At 50.4% G+C, this 21,403-nt stretch overlaps 1 protein-coding gene across 10 annotated transcripts in view; it reads left to right on the top strand.

Moving 5' to 3' along the window:
• Positions 1–21,403, top strand: part of INPP4A (inositol polyphosphate-4-phosphatase type I A) — a 142,816-nt gene that overhangs the window by 15,920 nt on the left and 105,493 nt on the right. The window contains exon 2 of one of the 10 annotated variants that reach the window (XM_054547232.2): positions 7,699–7,792. The exons of 8 other annotated variants lie outside the window; for them this stretch is intronic. The gene's annotated coding sequence lies outside the window, so the exon portion shown is untranslated. Of the gene's footprint in view, positions 1–7,698; positions 7,793–10,218; positions 10,893–21,403 lie in introns of those variants that run through there. One more of the 10 variants, XM_054547233.2, reaches the window with a different exon arrangement.

Consider the following 21,403-nt stretch of genomic DNA (forward strand, 5'->3'; position numbering starts at 1 on the left):
TGGCTTTACAGTTGTGGATGCTGTGGCTCACCCAGTGCTGTGTGGCAGTGGGTCCTGCTGCAGGATGTGCACAATGCAGACCACAGGGCAGGGTGTCCCTGGCACCCATGGGGTCAGGGGTGAAGCTGTTATGACAGAAATGACAGAAATGAAACCCAGTATTGGAGAAGAATCGTCTGCACCCCCTCTAATCCACCTGTGAAACACTGTGCTGAAACACCATGAGGAAGAGGAAGCATTGGGGTGTAAAGAAACCCAGAAATACTGGTTTCTAGAAATGATATTAATTGTCTGAGGGGCTCTCCCTACAGTGTGAAATAGCTGGCTGGGCAGCTGCAGCAGGTTCCATCTTCTCCATAGCCATGCTCTTCCCGTGACCTCATGGGGTGTCTGCACAGTGGGTACAGTGCAAAAAGACACAGTCAAGCCTGTGAGCCAGTAGCTGGCGAGGGGGTGGTTTGGTAGTGAGAGATGATTACAGGGACAGGGGTTGGCTGTTGGTTCTGCCACACCACCCTCCATCTCTAACTGGGACTCTGACTTGGAATATAGACTTCACTATGCCACATGATGTAGTGACATGGCAGAGGAGGCAAACAGGGTGGAAGGAGACAAGTCAGAGAAGAAGGAAGTGAAGGGCGGAGAGCAAGGGATGCTCACTGCCAAGGCCGTGGCAGTCACTGCCAGCAACAGGCGTGGGCCTAGCTTTGATTCTGTCACCTGCAGGGGTGCCTGCCCCAGAGCAGGGCCCCTTGAAATCTTCCATCCCCTTATTGGCTGTGCACTAATGTCTCTTGGAGAGACTTCTCAAAAACCTTCCTGTACTTAACTTGGTTTGACACGCTTGATAACATTTTGTTTTATTTTTTAATAGGCAAACATTTTCATGGCTTAAAAATTGTAAAATATAGCAGGATATGTGGTAAAGCCTGTTTCCTATCCTATCCTCTAGCCATCCATGTCCCCTCCCTTAAGACATCAATGCCATGTGCTTGTTGGGTGTTTTTCTGAAGTTATGCTGTGTATATGCCAGCAGGCCTGCGTGTGCAGACATGAGAGAGTTTTCCACACCTCTGGTGCCATGCTGCATGCTCGCTGTGTGCCTCTTCTCCTGATGGTTTCACTGGCCCACAAGGAGTTTTGTGTTCCATTGTCCAGCTGCATGCTGGCCTGCTGCCAGGCTGTGCTGCAGATTCTTCAACCAGTGCTCTCTGGATGCCTGTTAGCCTCTTTCCAGCCTGTGCTTCGCACTAATACGTTCTGTGAAAGAAGCTGCACCCCCCTTGCTCTGAGGTCTGGGCCTAGGCTCTGGCTGGATTGAGCATCATTCTAGCTGGAAAAAGAGGGTGGGGTTAGATGACGTTTTTAGGCTTCTGTCCATTTATTTCAATTATGACCTGGCCTGTAGGGTTTTCTTTGGCAAATGGGCAGTTAATGGTTAGATACTATTTGTAAGGCACATGTCTTTAAAATATTACCTTCTAGTGGCCAGGCGTGGTGGCTCACTCCTATGATCCCAGCACTTTGGAAGGCCAAGGTGGGCGGATCATGAGGTCAGGAGATCGAGACCATCCTGGCTAACATGGTGAAACCCCATCTCTACTAAAAATACAAAAAATTAGCTGGGCGTGGTGGCGGGCGCCTGTAGTTCCAGCTACTCAGGAGTCTAAGGTAGGAGAATCACTTGAACCCTGGAGGCAGAGGTTGCAGTGAGCCGAGATCGCACCACTGCACTTTAGCCTGGGCGACAGACGGAAACTCTGTCTCAAAAATAAATAAATAAATAGATAAAAATAAAATAAAATATTACCTTCTAGTTACATACAGACCTTTTATTTTTTTAATTATTATTGTTTTTTCTTTTGAGACAGGGTCTCACTCTGTCATCCAGACTGGAGTGTAGTGGCAGGATTATGGCTCACTGCAGCCTCTGCCTTCCAGGCTCAAGTGATCTTCCCACTTTAGCTTCCTGAGTAGCTGGGACTACAGGTGTATGCCACCATGCCTGGCTAATTTTTAATTTTTTTTGTGTGGGTTTGGCTATGTTGCCTAGGCTGGTGTTGAACTCCTGGGCTCAAGCAATCCACCTGCCTCAGCCTTTCAAAGTGCTGGGATTACTGGTGTGATCCACCATGCCCGGCCAACACACAGACATTTTATTTTTTATTTATTTTTAATTTTTAATTTTTTAAAATTTTTATTCGAGACAGTATCGTGCTCTGTTGCAATCTTGGCTCACTGCAACCTCCACCTCCCGGGTTCAAGCCATTCTCCTGCCTCAGCCTCCCAAGTGGCTGGGATTACAGGCGTGTGCCATCACATCAGGCTAATTTTTGTATTTTTAGTAGAAACGGGGTTTCACCATGTTGGCCAGGCTGGTCTTGAACTCCTGACCTCAGATGATCTGCCCACCTCGGCCTCCGAAAGTGCTGGGATTACAGATGTGAGCCACTGCGCCCAGCCCACACAGACATTTTAAACTAACCTGTAGCATCCTGAGTGAGGCTTGTCAAAGCTGCTTTTGACCCCAGTTTCAGGTACGTTCGCTCTGTTGGGCTTTCCTCTGCCTGGCCTATCAAGCGGCCAACTCAAGCTGCAGGTGCAAGGGCAGATGGTTCTGCAGGGATCTTAATGACAGCCAGGCCCAGGAACACACAGTGCTTGTGTGGAAGTCTACATTTCAGCTGTGATGGTGTCTCACTGAGGCTGGTTCTGGCCATGCCCTCCCAGCGTTTCAGCTGTTCCAACCAAGGTGCCCTGCATCTCAGAGGGAAGGGAACGGCCTGGGCAGCACGTTGCACATACATTTTGGAGTCATGTTGGTTGGTGGTCTTCAGTTTCTGAATCTGTGATATGGCATGGTCATTCATCACAGGCAAGGTGATGCAAAGTTACCAACTGGGAGCACACCTGCCCCTTCTCATTCACTCATGCAGCAGGTAGTTTTCAGGCACAAAGGAAGTGACTTGTGGAGCTGGCCCTGGGGTCTGTCTGTAGGAGAGCAGGAAGTAGTAGCCACTTGCAGCGGGCCCACAGGCATGTGCCTGCAAGACTGCTTACAAGCCCCTGTGCGGGATTTAGGGCAGACCAGAGCCATGAGTGTCCGTGGACAAGTGAAGGTCTGGTAGGTGTGAGCTGTTAGCCCTAGGGTCTGCTGCATGCGGTGCCAGGGGCTGAGGAACGCTGAGGCAGCTCTTCCTCCAGTCTCTGCTCGCTCCGTGCACAGCCCTTGTCTCCTGCCTGATAGTGGTCAGTAGTCAGTTGGCTTAGGGTACACGGTCTCCACCCAGTGAACCTGGTGCTGGCAGAAGCTTGTAGAAGAATGGGTGCAAAAAAGATAGCTTAGAGGGCCTGCAGATGGCTGTTTTTAGGAAGTGAATAGGCTTCTTCTTTTTCTTCATTTTATCTTTAAGATACTCTTGAGGTTTTGAGGCTCCACCCTGAGCTCTTTGTGGCTGAGGGCTGCTGTGGCTTGGTGAAGGGGACAGTCTTCACATCTTGCACAGGCTGGGGAAGGCTGGGACAGCACAGCCCTGAGTCTCGAACAAAATGGGGCAGAGCTTGTCAGATTCACGGGGCCTCATCCTCGCAGCAATCCAGGGGAAGCTGAGGCCCCAGGGTCTGCGTGATGGAGGCTGAGCACGACGGAGGAAGTGGAATTATTGCACATGGTGGGTTTCGACACTTGGGACTCACTCCTCAAAGAGGAAAATCGAGAGTGGGGGTGCACGGAGCAAGGGCTGAAGAAACAAAAAGCAGGGGGTTTAGGGGAGAGATAAACCTCTTTGCATGAGTCAAGCTGAAAAGCAGTTTGGAAGGTCAAGTGCTAGCCAGTGTCTTTTTTTTTTGCCTGCCCAGCCCCTTCTTCTGCCATGTCTGCCCTGACAGGGGCAGAGTTCTCAGTTCTCACGTCAGAACTCGGCACCAACTTCTCCGTTGACAGTTGCAAGGCCTGTGGCTGAGAGAAGTACTTGTGCTGTGTTTCTGCAAGGTAAGATGGCCCTGATCACAGCTCATGATGCCTGAGATCAGGAGGGTCTGCTCCATGAGATATCAGCAGAGGCCATCCTGTGAAATATTTTAACTGATTGAACTGAATGTTGAAGACAAGGCCTGTGGCAGAGTTGTATTTCTATGAGACAAGCTGAGAGTCCTTGGACAACCTTGGAAACTCCTTTTTAGGACAGAATCAATTGAGACGATACACACGAAGGAGCTTTTGTGAGCAGAGTACAGAGTTCGTTATTGCAGTACAAGGTTGTAGCTTTTCACATAGCTTTTGAGGATGGGTTGGTGGCCCAGGGAGGGTGTCAGGAACTGTCCTTCACTAATGGTGATTCTCGAGTTCCTACCATGTGCCAGATAGCATGCCGATTGCTTTCTATCCACTTCCCTTTTAATCCCTTGTATTAGCTTCCTGTGGTTGCTGTAACAAACTCCGTAGCTTAAAGTGACAGGCACTGATTCTCTCACTGTTCTGGCCTCCAGAATCGCTGGGCTGAATCAAGCTGTGGGCAAGGCCATGTTCACTCCAGTAGCTTAGGGCAGAATCCATTCTGTGGCTGCTGGCTTGTCTCAGCTGCCGGCCCCTTCCTCCCTCTCCACACCAGCAGGGCAGCTTCTTCTCTCCGTGACTCCGCTTCTCTCTGCTTCTGTCACACGGCCCCCTCTTCTCTCCGAAACCTCCTGCCTTCCTGTAAGGACATTTCTGATGACATGTGGGGCCTACCAGTGTAATCTAGGATAATCTCATCTCAAGATTCGAAACTTAATTGAGTCTGCAAATCCTTTGCTGTATAAGGTAACATTAATAGGTTCCAAGGATATGAACGTGAACCTCTTTTGCAGGGGGCATTATTTGACCTGCCATACCTCACAGCAGCCTGATGAGGACCGTACTGTCCCACATACAGTGGGCTTAATGAGGAAGCTGAGGCTTGGGGAGGCCTAGGGGTGGCCATGGTCCTTTCCTCTCCCAGACTGGGGTAGCTGACTCTGGGGTCATTTTGTCATGTTGCTGGGCACTCACTTGGTGAACAGATAATCCCGTCATTTTACTATGTTGTTACGTGGGTTTGAAAAAAGAGTTTTTCAACTCTCTGGCTGAGCCCCTGTTCCTGTGGTTTTTCCTCCCGGCTCCACCCTGGCTTCGGCGCAGTACTTGAGCGGACAGTGGCTTGGGTCTCACTCTAGCACCCTCCCCCTTCCTCTCTGGCTGTGTGCCCAGGCTGGCCCTGCCCACCTTGCTCAGTCTCTGCTCGGTCTGCCACAAGTCTCACTCCAGCCCTCCCCCCAGTTGCTTAGGAAGGGACCTTGTTATGTTTTTTGTTTTGTTTTGTTTTTTGTTTTTTTGAGATGGAGTCTCACTCTGTTGCCCAGGCTGGAGTGCAGTGGTGTGATCTCTGCTCACTGCAACGTCTGTCTCCTGGATTCAAGCGATTCTCCTGCCTCAGCCTCCTGAGTAGCTGGGACTACAGGCGTATGCCGCCACGCACAGCTAATTTTTGTATTTTTAATAGAGATGGGGTTTCGTCATGTTGGCCATGTTGGTCTCGAACTCTTGACCTCAAGCAATCTGCCCGCCTTGGCCTTCCAAAGTGCTGGGATTACAGGCGTGAGCCACCGTGCCCAGCCTTGTTATGTTTTTTAAGTTAACCCTGTAGAGCACTCACTGTGCACCAGCACCTGTTCACTCAAGGGGGTGACAGATATTCCCTGTCACAGATTACAATGAGTCACCGGCATTTTTGGAATTTCACTAAGTGTCGTTGCTGTGCTGTGCCTCAGCATGCAGCACTTCATTTAATCCTCTGGACACCTTGAATGATAAGTGTCTGACATCCCATTTTACCAGTGAGAGAATTGCGGCTCAGAGAAGTTGTCACCCAGCTGGTTGGTGGCAGAGGTTTCAGGGGTCTTTCTGTGCATAAAACCCTCACTTATGGTTATGCCAGGTAGGCCTTGAAGGGGATAGACCCATTGCCAAACTCACAGGAGAGAGAGGAGGGCACTGACAGGTGATGATGTCTGTCTGTCTTCTTTCTGGTGGGAACCCAGAGTTTTATTTCTGTCTCTTTTTCTTTATTAATGCTTGTCTCACACTTATGTATTTTTTGGGCAGTCCCTGAATAACTACACCAGGCTTCTGAATGCCGAGTTTCTTAGAGTAGCCGGGAAAGGGCCTTTTTCTTTTCCTCTTGGATGTTCTCTTAGTCTGTTTTGTGCTGCTATAAAAGAATACCTGAGGCTGGGTAGTTTTTAAAGAAAAGAGGTTTACTTGGCTCACAATTCTGATGGCTGGAAGATTCAAGACTGGACATCTGCATCTGGTGAGGCCTCAGGCTGCTTCTACTCATGGTGGAAGGTGAAGGGGAGCTGGCGTGTGCTGAGCTCACATGGCGAGAGAGGAAGGAAGGGAGCGGGGTGGTGGTGGTGGTGTCCCAGGCTCTTTTCACAGCCAGCTCTTATGGGAACCAACGGAGTGAGAACTCACGCACCCTCAAAGTGGGGGGTGGTTGGGGGAGGGCATTAATGTACACATGAGGGATCTGCCCCCATGACCCAAATACTTCCCATTAGAACATTTGGGATTAAATTTCAGTGTGGAGTTTGGAGGGGACAAACATTGTCCTCTTGTGCCTGTGCCACACTTGCCCCTCCGTCCCCCTCATCTGCTGATGATTCATCACACTGTTAACTTGGTCTCTCCATCTGTTTAAACCCATTCTCCTTTCCCTGTTATGTTGCTGTTAAGACTGTGAAGCTGTCAGCAATGTTAGCGACACCGCCCACAGGTGGGGACAACAGGTCCAGTGAACCTAGCATCATCAGTGTCCTTTGCCCTTGGAACTGAGTGGAAATTATCTTCTCAGCCTCCATAGATTTAACTTCTGTGTTCTTGATGTGAAGCTTCTTTTCCTTAAGTTAGAGTTTTTGCATACAACACTTGCATTTGATTTTCTTGTCTGTATATGCACACACAACACACACTTGATTTTCTGGCACCATAATAACGTTTTTCTGATTTTAAATTAGAAAAGGACAAATGAGTTGAATAGTTATCTATTAGTTATAGATAATTATCTATTATCTAATTATTATCTAGTTCTCTATTATCTAATAGTTATCTATTGTTATTAACTATCTAATAGTTATCTATTTCTTGGGAAGTTAAGTACCAACTTAGTGGTAATTTTACATGAAATGAAATGTTCTCTGGGTTCCAGATAACTTATAAATGGGCTTTTAGAGTACAGCCTGTTGGTTGAACAGGCCGTAAGTTCAGCCTTATCTTTGTCGAGTTCCACAACTGAGTTTTACAATTATTTATGAATGATAGTGCTTAGCATACTTTCCAACTCAGTGAGACCATGAACTAATTGAACTTGTAATAACCCTGAGTAAATCTTAGTGGACTAATAGTAAAACTTTGAGGTTTTACAATAAGAAAGTGAGATCCTTAGATACACCAATTTTAATGTCTCAGTAAAGAAAACAGTTTTACTGATTGATTGATTGATTGATTGATTGAGACAGGGTCTTGCTCTGTTGTCTAGTCTGGAGTACAGCCATGTAATCATAGCTCACTGCAGCCTTGAACTCCTGGACTCAATTGATCCTCCCACCTCAGGGTTCTGAGTAGCTGGGACTACAGAAATGCCTTACCATGCCTAAATTTTATTTTTTATTTTTTTGTAGGGATGGGGGTCTTGCTATGTTACCCAGGCTGGTCTTGAACCCCTGGCCTCAAGTGATCCTCTCACCTTGACCTCCCAAAGCGCTAGGATTTCAGGTATGAGCCACCATGTGTGGCTGAAAACAGAAAATTTGTAAGTGCCACTAGGGGAGGGTAATAAAGGAAGGAAGGGGAATGAAATCCAAACCAAAATAAATGCTGTGTAGCGTGTGGCTGGTGGGTCGCATTTCTGATTCTAAGAACTGTGGCATTTCTTTTTGATGGTTCTGTTGATCCTGAAACCAGTGAGACTGCAGTTTGTGAAGGATGATGATAGAAGTCGATAACTCCTCATGGTTCACTGCTGGACCATGAGTCTAGCTGTGACTAGATGCAAAGCTCATGGCTGAGATTGAGAGCCAGAGAGACCCAAAGTCTCTACATCACGCCCACACTGGTACTTCCAGCCTAGGAGGCGTGGTGGATGCCTCCCAGGGTGGTTGCTGAGATGGCTTTGAGCAGAGCAGAGATGAGCCAACCATGGCAGGATAAAGTGAACAGCTGGGAAAAGGGGTTTTGGGGGCTGAGGGTAAGGGGAACTGGAATAGTGTTGCAATTTTCCCCATCCTGGCTGTACCTTACCATCACCTGGGGCTTTTGAAAAACATGGCAGCCTGCCCTCCACCCATGCTGTGCTAATTAGTGTAATCCCGGGTGGGGCCAGCATGAAATTTGCCACCTTTCCCATGAGGTGATTTGGAGGTACAGCTGAGGTGGAGAGCAGTGGGCCTTAGAGGTTTAGAACCCAGCCTCCTGGCTGGGCATGGTGGCTCACGCCTGTAATCCCAGCACTTTGGGAGGCCGAGGTGGGTAGATCACGAGGTCAGGAGTTCAAGACCAGCCTGGCCAAGATGGTGAAACCCCATCTCTACTAAAAATACAAAAATTAGTCAGGCATGGTGGCTGGCGTGCGCCTGCAATCCCAGCTTCTCGGTAGGCTGAGGCAAGGAATTGCTTGAACCTGGGAGGCAGAGGTTGCAGTGAGCCGAGATCGCGCCATTGCACTCCAGCCTGGGTGACAGAGCAAGACTCTGTCTCAAAAAAAAAAAAAAAAAAAAAGAACTTGGGCTGGGCGCAGTGGCTCATGCCTGTAATGTCAGCACTTTGAGAGGCCAAGGCAGGCGGATCACCTGAGGTCAGGAGTTCAAGGCTAGCCTGACCAACATGGAGAAACCCTGTCTCTACTAAAAATACAAAAAATTAGCCGGGCATTGGGGTGCATCCCTGTAATCCCAGCTACTTGGGGGGCTGAGGCAGGAGAATCGCTTGAACCTGGGGGGGCGGAGGTCACGGTGAGCCGAGATCACACCATTGCACTCCAGCCTGGGCAACAAGAATGAAATTTCGTCTCAAACAACAACAACAACAACAACAACAAAAAGAACTTGGCCTCCTGATGAAATAGGCCCACCTGTTTCAAATCCCCACATATCGGTGTTGAGCCAGTCTCTTAGATGCCGAGCCTCATTCCCCTCCTTCTCTCAGGCTGTGAAGGTGAACTGTGATGTGCGGAGCTGCAGCATGTTCTGCTGTGCACCAAGGAGGGTTCCACAGCCATAGAGGCGTAGTCATGACTGATGTGAAAGGGCCAGCAGCACGTGACCTCCCGCCCCTCTCCTTCCACATCTCACTTGGTAAAACCACAGCCCTGGTTCTGGCCACTTCTCAGCACAGTGGCCTGTGGCTAGAGAAGAACACATGACATGTTGATGAGTCTGTAAATTCATGACCACAGAGCTCCAGTGAGCCATTGGGAGTGCTTGGCACTCAGAGTGTTTCCCTGTGGTCCTAGACTGGGGAGCGGCCCCTGGATTTTAAAGAGCTCTGGACCCAGTGGTGCAGGTGGGGAGACCTGGCCCCTGGAGGCTGACCCAGTGCAGGTGCAGCCCCACCTGGGGCTCCCCTGATTGGACTCCTGCCTCACGAGGGGCATGAGACTCAGTTGGCGCTGCTTCTGAGCTCTAAGTCCTTGCTCCTTAGTGGTCTGTCCCTTCCCTCTGCTGGGAGGCATGGCCCGCTGGGCTTTGGCCCCTGCAAGGAGGCCTGGTGGGGCCTTTCGCCTTCTCAGCCAGGCACTGAAGGAGCAGGAAGGGGAAGCATGATACCTGGACCACAGGAAAAAGTGGTGCTGAGTTGGGTGGTTGCTTCCTTGGTGTGGCCTCTGGTGAGATGTGGTTCAGGGCCATGTTGCAGGAGGAGCTGGAAGACATTTCTTTTTTTTCTTTTTTTTTTTTTTGTTTTTTGAGACGGAGTCTTGCTCTGTTGCCCAGGCTGGAGTGCAGTGGCACGATCTTGGCTCACTGCAAGCTCCGCCTCCCAGGTTTAAGCTATTCTCCTGCCTCAGCCTCCCGAGCAGCTGGGACTACAGGCACGCACCAACACGCCCAGCTAATTTTTGTATTTTTAGTAGAGACGGGATTTCACCATGTTGGCCAGGCTGATCTCGAACTCCTGACCTGGTGATCCACCCACCTTGGCCTCCCAAAGTGCTGGGATTACATGCGTGAGCCACCGCGCCCGGCTGCTGGAAGACATTTCTAAAGAAACCATCACCATCCTTCTCTGAATAGGTTTCAGTGTGGTTTTATGTTTGTTACAACCCTGTTGACCTGTAGTTTCAGAAACCAGAATGGTTTGGTCCAAGCTTTTGATTTGAGATCACACTAAAATAGTTTTAGCTGAGGGTGTTGGAGGTGCCTCCTGTGAATGAGTGTGCATGTATGTGGTGTGCCTGTGCATGCATGCATGTGTCTGTGGCTTCACTGTAGATGGCCGTTGTGAATGATGTCCTGACCTGAGTCCTGTGAGAAACACTGTTGAGTTACTTCACAGTCATTCCATACAGGAGAAAAGGATGAATGACCCTGTTGGGTTAAAAAATTGAGCTTTGAAAAACTTTTTTCCCTTTACACTTGGCAATCTCGCAAAGCTATCAGGAGAGAATGTGGAATTAAAATATATTGCAGGTGGGAGTATGGTTTTTTAACTTACACTTAAGGTTTCTGTGGTATCTCATCATATGTGGAATATTTCTTTTAGACCATCTGAGAATTTTAAGCTCTGGTGGATGGAAGTAAGGTTGCTTTTGAACAGAAGTCTTTGCCGTGCCACTGCTTCTCAGAGGCTGTAGCCTCAGGTTGAGCGCTCAGGAACCAAGGTCAGTGCTCAGTGTGTGTTTGCCAGGTAGACTGTGTAGATTTGAAGTGCTTAGACTGGCTGTCTGTAAGCTTTTAAAATTCTTCATTTAATAGTCTATAAATGTTGAAGCCTCCCAAGACGTTGCTGGCCCTGTTAGTAAGTTTGCCGCAGCCCCGCAGCCACCAGGAGTGCCTGAGAACCCCTGTTGGGGCTGAAGTCACAGACAGCACCGTGGAGTTCGGCACTATAGCTCTGAAATTCTGCCACAGGCCAAGCAACTGCCAGGGGTGTGTGGTCTGGGGTGAGGACTGATTGAAGAAGTAACAATCTTGAATGACTTTGAAAAGCTCTGGGAGTTGCCATTGACTGTGATGTTGATGCTGGGAGTGTGCTGGAGGGCCACCTGTCCTTGTCCCTCTTTTTGTGCCCCACAAGGAGGGTGTGGGAATCAAGAGTTTCAGCTGGGCATTGGTCTGCTCCAACAAGGCCCCTTTTTGATCTCTCATGTGACTCCATCTTCTCGTTCTCTCCTGTGGCTGGGCCTGTTTCTGCCTGCCATAGAGAGAAGTATGGTCCACATGGGTGGAGACCTACAGGGGCCAAGGAGGGCTGGGCCTTGGAAGTAATGAGCTTGAGTCCCTGTTGGGGTCCGGGGTTGGGGGAAGGGCACAAGGTACACAGCTGGGCTTGACCCAGCGCTGCTCCTGGGAGTTCCCTCAGAGTGTGCCCAGAGCAGAAGAGTCTGTGCTGTGAGCACACCCACAGCAGTGTGCACAGACTTGAGTCCCCCAGCAGATTCTCTTGGCTGCCCTGGATGGAGATAGGGTGAAACTCTGCTGGGGAGAGCACAGTCCAATGGAGAAGCTGACCTGATGCGGACAGATGAGCTCTGTGGCAAGCGTCCAAGGTACCAGGCTGGTGGTGCAGATGTCTGTCCCCTTCTGCTGAAGTGCTCTCTCCGTCATGCAGCTGTTCTTCATGTGTCCTCTGTCCTCTGGAAGATGACTTCCTGAGGGAGAGGCCACAGCACGTAAGTCTGTGTCCCCTCCCCTAGCCCCAGCCCAGGGCTCACTGAGGGTCTGCGGTGGGTCTTCAAATCTCTGCATCCTCAGTACGAAGCATCTGCAGAAAGGAGGAGTGAGGATTGAGAACCTGATATTCTCCTCTTACAGAAGAGGGCACTGGGGCCCAGAAAGGGCAGTGACTTGCCCAGAGTCTTGCAGCTTAGTTGGGGCATGGCTGGCTGTGGAGTCCAGCCTCCAGGCCTCCCTGTCCATGAAGTGCTCTTTCCTGCTGCCCCGAGCTGCACTTCTGCTTGCCACAGTGTGGGAGTGCCCTAGGCAGGAGAAAGGAGTGTATTGTAGGTGCAGTGTAGAGTGAGGAGGGTAGTGTGGGTGGAGTGGAGTGGAGAGTGAGGAGGGCAGTGTGGGTGGAGTGGAGAGTGAGGAGGGCAGTGTGGGTGGAGTGGAGAGTGAGGAGGGTAGTGTGGGTGGAGTGGTGAGTGTGGAGGGTAGTGTGGGTGCAGTGTAGAGTGAGGAGGGCAGTGTGGGTGGAGTGGAGAGTGAGGAGGGCAGTGTGGGTGGAGTGGAGAGTGTGGAGGGCAGTGTGGGTGGAGTGTAGAGTGAGGAGGGCAGTGTGGGTGGAGTGGAGAGGAGGGCAGTGTGGGTGCAGTGGAGAGTGAGGAGGGCAGTGTGGGTGGAGTGGAGAGTGAGGAGGGCAGTGTGGGTGGAGTGGAGAGTGAGGAGGGCAGTGTGGGTGGAGTGGAGAGTGAGGAGGGCAGTGTGGGTGGAGTGGAGAGTGAGGAGGGCAGTGTGGATGCAGTGGAGAGTGAGGAGGGCAGTGTGGGGACAGTGGAGAGTGAGGAGGGCAGTGTGGGTGGAGTGGAGAGTGAGGAGGGCAGTGTGGATGCAGTGGAGAGTGAGGAGAGCAGTGTGGGGACAGTGGAGAGTGAGGAGGGCAGTGTGGGTGGAGTGGAGAGTGAGGAGGGCAGTGTAGGTGCAGTGGAGAGTGAGGAGGACAGTGTGGGGACAGTGGAGAGTGTTGAGGGCAGTGTGGGTGCAGTGGAGAGTGTGGAGGGCAGTGTAGGTGCAGTGTAGAGGGGCTGACACCATGTCGTGGGCCACCTGCTTCCCCTCCTTACTCTGGGCAGTGGCCATGTTGGGTTACAATGTGATCAGGGCCTCTCGGGAGGTGCCGCTCAGTGAGTGACCTCACCCAGGCCAGATGGTGACCATGAGCCGGTTGCTACCTCTGGAGTCTTGGTGGGTGGGCGGATGGCACTCAGGGTCACACAGCATTAAAAAGTGGATCCAGGCCTTAAAGTATCTTGATTTTCCGCTTCACCAGGTGGTTGAATGAAAACATGTTGGAAAGGTAATACATGCGATTGAGGAAGATAAGTTTATTTACTGTGGGACATTTTCATAACTTCTGTTTGAGGGCATTACATATCTCACATAATTACATGCTATGAAGGTATTACCTTTGGTCTCATTCAAAAATTACAAAGTGATATGTCGAGAAGAATCACCTCTCCCACTTTGCCTTCCAGTTCCTCTTCCCAGAGGCAAGCAGTGTGCCCAGCATTTTTGTGAGCCCTTCGGGGGCAGTCAGCCATATACAGACATGGACGTTTCCATACCCTCTTTCTTCTGGAGTGTGCATTCGTTTGAGCAGCTTGTTGGGAAAGCTGTATATGCAGGTTGTGAAGTCACTTTTGGTTTTGATTTCAGCCTCCCATTCTTTCCCTTTCTGCATTTGTGGTATCTAATATCACCTTGGCAGCCTCAAGAGCGGCCTGTATGGGTGGGTTTTGGTGTCCATGGTGCAGTGGGCGAGGGCCACCGGCAGCCTTCCCAGTGCTTGGTGAGGCCCAAGAGTGGATTTTGTTTTTTGAAGCAGGATTCTTACACAAAAGGACATCTCTGAAGTAGTTGGGGTTGGGAGCTTGCTTTTTGCTCTATTGTGTTGTCTTCTCTGTAATGTGGAATATCTTAGAGATCCAGTTCTACCTGTGCTACGAAGAGCCCTGGGTGGGATGAGCCCACGCTGGCACTGCATGGCCGCTCACCCCACAGGCATTATGGGGAGAGCCAGAGCAGGTGAATGGCCTGCCCGGGGCCTCCTGCTTGGTGAGTGACAGACAAGACCCAAACCAGGCTTCTGGCCGTAGCCCTGGGCCTTTGTTGTACCTCGATGCCCTGGGAGGCAGCAGACCCATCTCACCTGGGTGCCATCACCCTGACATTTGGCAGCCTCTCTTTGCAGATTGCCATCAGCATCAGCCTAAGTGAGGTGCAGGAATTTCATAGTTACAGGTTGGTGTTTTTTAAAAAAATTCTATTTCATGGATAAAAAGCATCTTCAAATAAGTTTTCTTATGCACCAAACCCATCTGGGGCCCTGGGGGATACAAAAGTTATTTTTAATTAATTACGTAATAAAAGCTTATTTGGGGCTCCTGCAGTGGCTCAGCTTTGTTAAAGATGAAGAGTTAAAGATGACTTAGGCCCTTCTTTTTTTTTTTTTTTTTTTTTTGAGACGGCGTGTTGCTGTGTGGCCAGGCTGCAGTGCAGTGGCGCCATCTCGGCTTACTTGACTTAGGCCCTTCTAAGGAGCTACAGGAGACAAGGGTGTACACTGTATCAGAAGTTCTTTTTCTTTGTGGCAACAGAAAGGGCCATGTCACAATAAGCAGAGGGTATTTATTTCTGCCTGGAAGTGGGTGAAACTTCACAGGGAAATTGCTGTTTAAATTGGTCATGTAGCATGAGTACGAATTGTCAAGCAGACAAGAACAGGAGGGGCACTCTAAGTGGAGCAGACAGCTGAGCAAAGGCATGGAGAGGGCACTTGTGAGATGCTGTCGGGAGCAGCTTGTGAGTGTGGTACTCAGGAAGCTTGGGAGACAGAGGAGGGCCAGGAGATCCATCCTGGGTGCAACTTCATGCTGCATTCTGTGTGTGCCGAGAGCCACAGGGAGGATTTAAGCCAGGGAGTTATTAGCCCATTAGATTTACAAATTAAGAGAGACCTCTAAAACCCCATGGGCAGTGTTTCAAGTTCTGAGGTCATCTTTCTTTCTCAGCTGTTTAAATTTGTCTCTTGACCAACCAGGATGACAGATGAGGTGGGAGAGGGAGCATAGGCCTTGGAGGAAAGCAAAACTATGGGTAACACAGAATATAGTGCAAAATACATTTAATCTGGATGAAATTACTTGTAAAATTTAGCGGGACATTGAACGTTTACAGATACTTTGTTTTTTTGCTTTAGGCGTCAGTATTACATTGCATGACCAACAATGGTTGTAGTCTCCTGCTGTTTGCTGGGGCATGCTGGGCTGTGTGGGCAGGGCTGGAGTTCAGCCACCCTCTCCCTTCTATCTGCTTTTCTCACCTGGGGTGGCGGCTTTGGGAGGAGGGGAGCAGTACTACCCATGGTGGGCAGGGATGGGCCTCTGGGGCGGGGGGGCCTGTGTGTCCATCTTGCCTGCCAGTAATTTTAAATAACAGTGTGGAATGCAGTTATAATGGTTTTTATTTTAAATTTTTTTCCACAAATGCACTATCTTCTCATTTGTTTACCAAGGCTAATCTACAAATGTTTAATCCACCCACAGGTAATCCAGATTTGATGGCAGAATTTTAACTGAAATCAACTCCAAATAGCTTTGTGGTAACAAGTCTTTGCAATGAGATTTTGCCCATGTTTTTCTCCTTAATGAGTCAGACGTGCCACATGAAATTTTTACCATCCCAAAACTTTTTGAAGAATTTAATTAGAATGGGTACATAGGATAATGAAGATTCACATTGTAGAAACTTTTAAAATTTGAGTTTCGATTGTTCCTGGAATTTTAATTTCTCTTATTTGGTGCTAGGTGATTCCCAGTTTTAGGGCCAGGTGTTGCCAGGTCACACAAGCTAGTGCCAGTTTGACTAAGCTTTAGGGTTATATATTAAAGTGACGCCTGGCTGGATGCCCAGTCCAAACTAAGACATGCTAAGCTCCACATTTGAGCAGTAATGGCCCTGTTTGCTGTCCCTCGGGAGGGTTCACACCCAGGAGCTCAGAACAGGGACTTTCTCCTCCAGGGTGGGCCCCTCTCTCTGGGGAAGAGCTCTCCTCCACCAAGCCCCCTTTAGGTATCCAGTCTCCAGCCACAGTCAGGGAAGCTCTCAGCTGGGGTGCTGGGACCCAGCCCTGGGGTGTGTGTGGGGAGGAGCCCTGCTCGGGGGAGGGGTGGCGCTCCTGGAGACCTCTCCTGGCTCAGAGGGGAGTGATGGGCGTTCTGAAGCGTGTCCAGCAGGGCCCACCTCCCTCTGCGCTCATGGTTTCCACAGTGGTTTCCCTCATTCACCATCACCTGGGAATGGCCAAGATAGTCTTGCCTCCCTTCCTGTCTTCCAGAAATTCTCATGGGGCCCTCCAGCCCGTTCTCTTCCTGGCCTGTGACGATAGCGGGTTAAGTTTGTACTTTTAACAGATAATTAACCTTCTTCAAGGCCTTGTTTGCCGTTGTAAGTGTTCCCTGTTCTCTGGGTACTCACAGCCCCTTTCTTGCTGTCCTTGATCCAGCGGCGTGGCCTGAGTGCCTCCATCCCCCTGTTTCTGGATGGCTAGAAGAGCCTCTGGGGTCTCTGATTGTCAGATGGGCTTAGCAGGAGTGGTAGTAGTAATAGTGGCAAATACTTAAATAGCGTTTTTGTGCACCGGGCACATTTAGAGGGATTAAGTCATCTAGTTCTTGCAGTAACCCCATGAAGTAGATGATTCTGTAACACCCATTTCAGGAGCAGGAGACTGAGGAGCAGAAGGTGAAATGAGTTCTCCCTGGGGACGTGTAGCCTGGCGGGTGAGCGGCAGTTGGGGTTGGAGCCCGGATGGTCTGGCTCTGGGGCCATGCACAGCATGCCGTGTGCAGCTCCCCCGCCATCCCATCTCCCTGAGCTACCTGCTTCAGGCATGCTTCTTGGCCCTTTGTCCTGAATGGTGAGGTGGTACAGCTTGGTCTTCCTGCCTGGTAGGGAAACCATGACCAAGGGAGTCCTAGTACTGAGCGAGTGACTGTTCCTGACCCATTTCCAGATTCTAGGGGCAGCTTTACAGCCTTTCTCTGAGATACTTGGACACCATGTTACCAGACCACAGCCTAACAACAGAGGATGAACCAGAGCCTCAGTGTCAGCGAGTCTTGGGCCATTTTGGCTGTTGATTGCCTCTCTCCTGCCCTGTATCTCCAGGAACTGTCAACGTTGGTCTTGTAGGAACTGCCCTCTCTTTGTGAGTGAACAAGACCATGGCTGTCTCAGTCCCTCTGTTAGTGACTGTCCTTGTTCAACCCAGAGTCCAGGAGTCTGATGAACAGAGGCTTTCTCCCTCTACCTCACCCTGCCTTTTACCTCTCCCTGCCCTGTGTGGGTCTTGCCCAGGAGACAGCGGTTGGGTGAGGGAGGAGAGGCTAGGGGCCCTTCTAATGTGGACAGCCTGGGCCCTGCTGTGGGAAGAGAGCCACATGGCATGGATTGGAAATGGAGAGGGCGGAATTTGAGTCAGGAGGACCACCAGCAGCCGTGCTAGCTCTTGAGGCCTCAGTCTTCTGGCCTTTAAAATGGGACTGGAGTGGGAGGTGGATTCAGTGTGAGTGCAGTCCCTGCGGCCTACAACCTTCTGTTATTGTGCGGTGCTGGTCTCCAAACTCCAGGTCTGTTTTGTGTCCTGTTGAGGAACTGCCTCTGATCTCCCTAAAATAGGATGTGCTATTTTGGACACTGCTGTAGGTGGGAGGGATGTGTGTTTAAAGCTAAAATAGAGTGCACTTTAATTTGCGGGTGTTTCCTTTTTCTTTCTCAGCCACACTGTGTTTAAATCACAGTGTCCTCCCTCCCACCCAGGAGCACAGCCTCAGGCAGGCCCTGCTCTTGGTGGAGGCCTCGTCATGACTGACGAGGGAGGTGGCCACCAGAGAGGAGGACTCCTGTCGCTTAGGACCAGGACTCCTCCAAGTCCAGGGAGCTTTTACAAGGCTCTGTTCCTGGATGGCTTCTCTGCCGATCTGAGGTCCAGGGTGTGAGAGGCTGAGCCAGCCTTGCAGTCCAGCTGAGTGCCTCTCCACCAGACCTGCACTGCTGTTAGAGTCAAGGCGAGGCAGGGCTGTGGGGGTAGGGGTGGCAGAGCACACCCCTGATCCCTAGTTAGTGGAGTTAACTCTGGGCACGTGTCAAGTCTCCTTCCCCCGACTTTCTTTGCAACAAATCATGGTGATCTCTTTTGACCTTTTTGATGGTTACCAATGTGGCTGTGAAGAGGGTCCCTGCCCCAGCTGGGGAGAATAGGGTGAATGGGAGTAGGAAGGGTGAGGGGGTGAGGGTAGAAGGGTGTGATGGATTTCCGAGAAGGTTGCAGGTATGTGTCTGTCCCGTTCTGTCCTGACTTACTCTGCATTCAGTTCTAGCTGAGCATGAATGCAGCCCGCACCCATGACTTTCTGTGGTGGTGCTATTTTTCTGTTTTTTGAAAAGAAAGAGGTCCAGTTTTTTTGTAGATTGTTAGGACTTAACTGGAAATTGTGTAAGTCTTCAGGCATCTTTCGAAGATGGCAGGCTAGAGATAGCTACTCCAACTTGAATGCCTAGCAGTCACCTAGAAGACTTGTTCAATGCAGATACTGGGCCCTACCCACAGGGAGTCAGCCTTCATAGGTCGGACACTTCCTCCCGGCTCCCGGGTGGTACTGCTACTGCCAGTTCCCAGACCACACTTCCAGTTGCCCTAGAGTGCTTGTTCCTGTTCCACTCCCCACTCAAGATATTATTCGCTGATTTTTAACACCTTCCTCAAACTAGGCTACTTATTTTGGTGCTAATTGGTGGCACTTCTAATTTTAGGAATGTGGGGAGGTGCTCCTGTCCCCATTTGGCTGCAGTGGTGCTGATGGGGGGTATCTGCTGTGCCTTGGGTGGGAACTCCTCCTGTGTGTGCTTCGTGAGATATCCCGAGGCTACCCTACTTTGATGAGTTGAGCAAGGTGTCTTAGAAGCCAGGCGCTGACTGCTCTATCATAATTATAAGCCAGTTAGCAATAAATACATAGTCAGTGGCATCTCTGCATGGAGATCGCTGGTTTGAAGCAGCTTGCTCGAGCCATGGGAAACAGAGTTTTGACCCTACTATTTCTGAACTGACAGTGTGGGCTGCATCAGGATCTTTCCAGGTGTGCCAGGAGGCAGAGAACCCACGTGTAACCTGCAGCCCACAGTTTCTTCGACACAGAAAGTGTGGTCAGGTGCTGGGAAATCATTGTCTCGTAGATAAAACATCTGACATGCACCAGCTTTTCTGAAACAAATAATGGTTGCAAATGGAATTCGGGGTACACAGGATAACAACAGATTTCTTCCTCTCCTTGAAGAAAGCTGTCTCCTTTGTCCCTGTTTGACCAACTTCGATTGAGCTAGAGCCGTTTGTGCCTGGCCCTGGGCTGTCCCTTCCGTCAGGGTCTCTTGTCTGGTACAGGGGGGTCAGCTCTCCCTTGGGCTGTGCACTTATCTAAAACTGCCTCCCAGACACCTAGTTTGTGACTTCCTAGAAAGCCTGAGGCAGGAAGCTATTTTCTTAAGGCTTTAGAAACTGCCCCCAAAAAGCGCAGAATGGCAGGGTCCTGCCCCCAGGGAGTGCTGCTTGAGGTCTGTTTCCTGCAGTCAGGGCTTCCAGCCAGCTTGCTGTCCTTGCCAGCACCTCCTCTGCTGCCCGCCAGACACGGAGCCTCTGGCTGACACCCTCCCTGCCAGCCCCAGAGGCCTGCCTTCTCAGCCTCTGCTGAAACTAAAGCTTTTTCTGTTTCTGTAGGGCATTGGGTGGAGCCTTGCCAGGGGCTCCTGGTTCTGACCGTCTTGGGTGGGTGGGGAACTCAGCCCTGAGAGGTTGGCTTACTGAGCATTTACCATATGCTGGGCATTGGGCCAGATGTCTGTCTAGGATCAGTGTATTAATCCCCAGCCACCTGATCAGGTAATTATTATTCATTTCCATTTTGCAGAGGAGGGAAGGGATGCTCAGAGAGAGGTGGAGTGACTTACCAGATTTTTATCTGGTGCCCTATCATATGCTCTCATGACACAGAGCAGCTTTTTGCTGTAGAAAGGACTGTCATCATTTTACCTGTGTTAGGAACGTCATCACTGACTGTGGTTCCCCTGCACTGACATTCTGGGAATCAAGGGCTGAGTCTGGGCTCTTTCTCCTATGGGTGTCTGTCCTCTCACTTGGCCCCAGGCCTTGGTGACCCTCTGTGCACTGAAGGAGTAAATGACTGAGGTGGCCAGCTAGCTCCTGTGCATTTGCACACATGGTCCCTCACTCCTGGCCAGCATCCTTTGCCAGGCAGAATGTGCCCGTCTCCAGTCCCTTGCATTGCTGGCAGCCTCAGACCCGAGAGCACTGAATCTTCCACTAGCCTGTCTTCTTGCCAGCTGCAGCCCCAGGGCCCGTGTGTCCGTCTCCCCAGCCAAACTCCCCCTGTGCTGGCCTGTGGAGGGTGAGTGGGGGGCAGGGCACCGCACACTCCGGACCCTTCCAACCCCAGGAAGGAGTTGTGGTGCTGCACGTGCTCCATTCTCACATGCTTCTCAGGCTGCAGGCCGTGCATTACCAGTGTGCACTTTAGGAAACTGAGGCCCAAAGAGAGCAAAGCAGCACCTGGGGACTGACCTTGAGTTACACAGGTGTGCTGCAAGTTCTCCTGCTAGTTACCTTTCAATGCCAACACTGGGGAGGGGGTGTCCTAACAAAACATAATTTAATCAGAGCACTGTGAACTTTTCCTGCATCTGACATGTCCATCTCAAGGTGGATGGTGTCACCACCTGCTGCGAATTGTAATCCTTCACCCCACAGAGAGGCCAGGAAGTGAATAGGAGACTTGGAGGAATGTGGACCTGGTGTGTTCCTGAGTGGAGCAAAGATGTCTTCCTTTGAAAATTCCCTGGGGGGGAAGAAATGGCGTGCATTTCCTGTACCAGTGGCAGCTTGGTCCCTTGGCACGCATAAATCGACCACTCTTGGCAGCCAGAACCCTCGCTCCTCCAGTTTTATTCTGGTTGCCTGTGGCTCTTGGATAATCCTGTGGTCTCTTCGGGGTGCTGGTTTCTTTAGGGAGCTGCCTTTGGCTTAAGGCTGGCATATGTTTTAGCTATCTGAAGTGGTTTTAGATACAAAGATTCAGTGACAGAAATTCTCTATGTAAAATGATTATATCACATTGAACCTCAGTAACAGATTAATGGGGAAGGAAGGATTTATTATGTTTCCAAGTGATCCAATGTGAGCAAGCAGGCTTTGTACCAGGGGAGAATTCTAAGTGCTTGTCCTCCCTGGGGAATTGTGTTTTGCAGAATCCCAGGAAGACAGGGAGGCTGTGACAGCCTGTAAATGTGATGCTCAGCTGGCCTTGAGTGTCAGCTAGCTCGCTGGTCTTCAGGGTGCTCCCTGTCCACGGCACCACCTCTGGCTGGGCTTTCTGTTCTCTAG

This window comes from Pongo abelii, chromosome 12 (genome assembly GCF_028885655.2).
Source record: "Pongo abelii isolate AG06213 chromosome 12, NHGRI_mPonAbe1-v2.0_pri, whole genome shotgun sequence".
Classification (NCBI taxonomy): Eukaryota; Metazoa; Chordata; class Mammalia; order Primates; family Hominidae; genus Pongo; species Pongo abelii.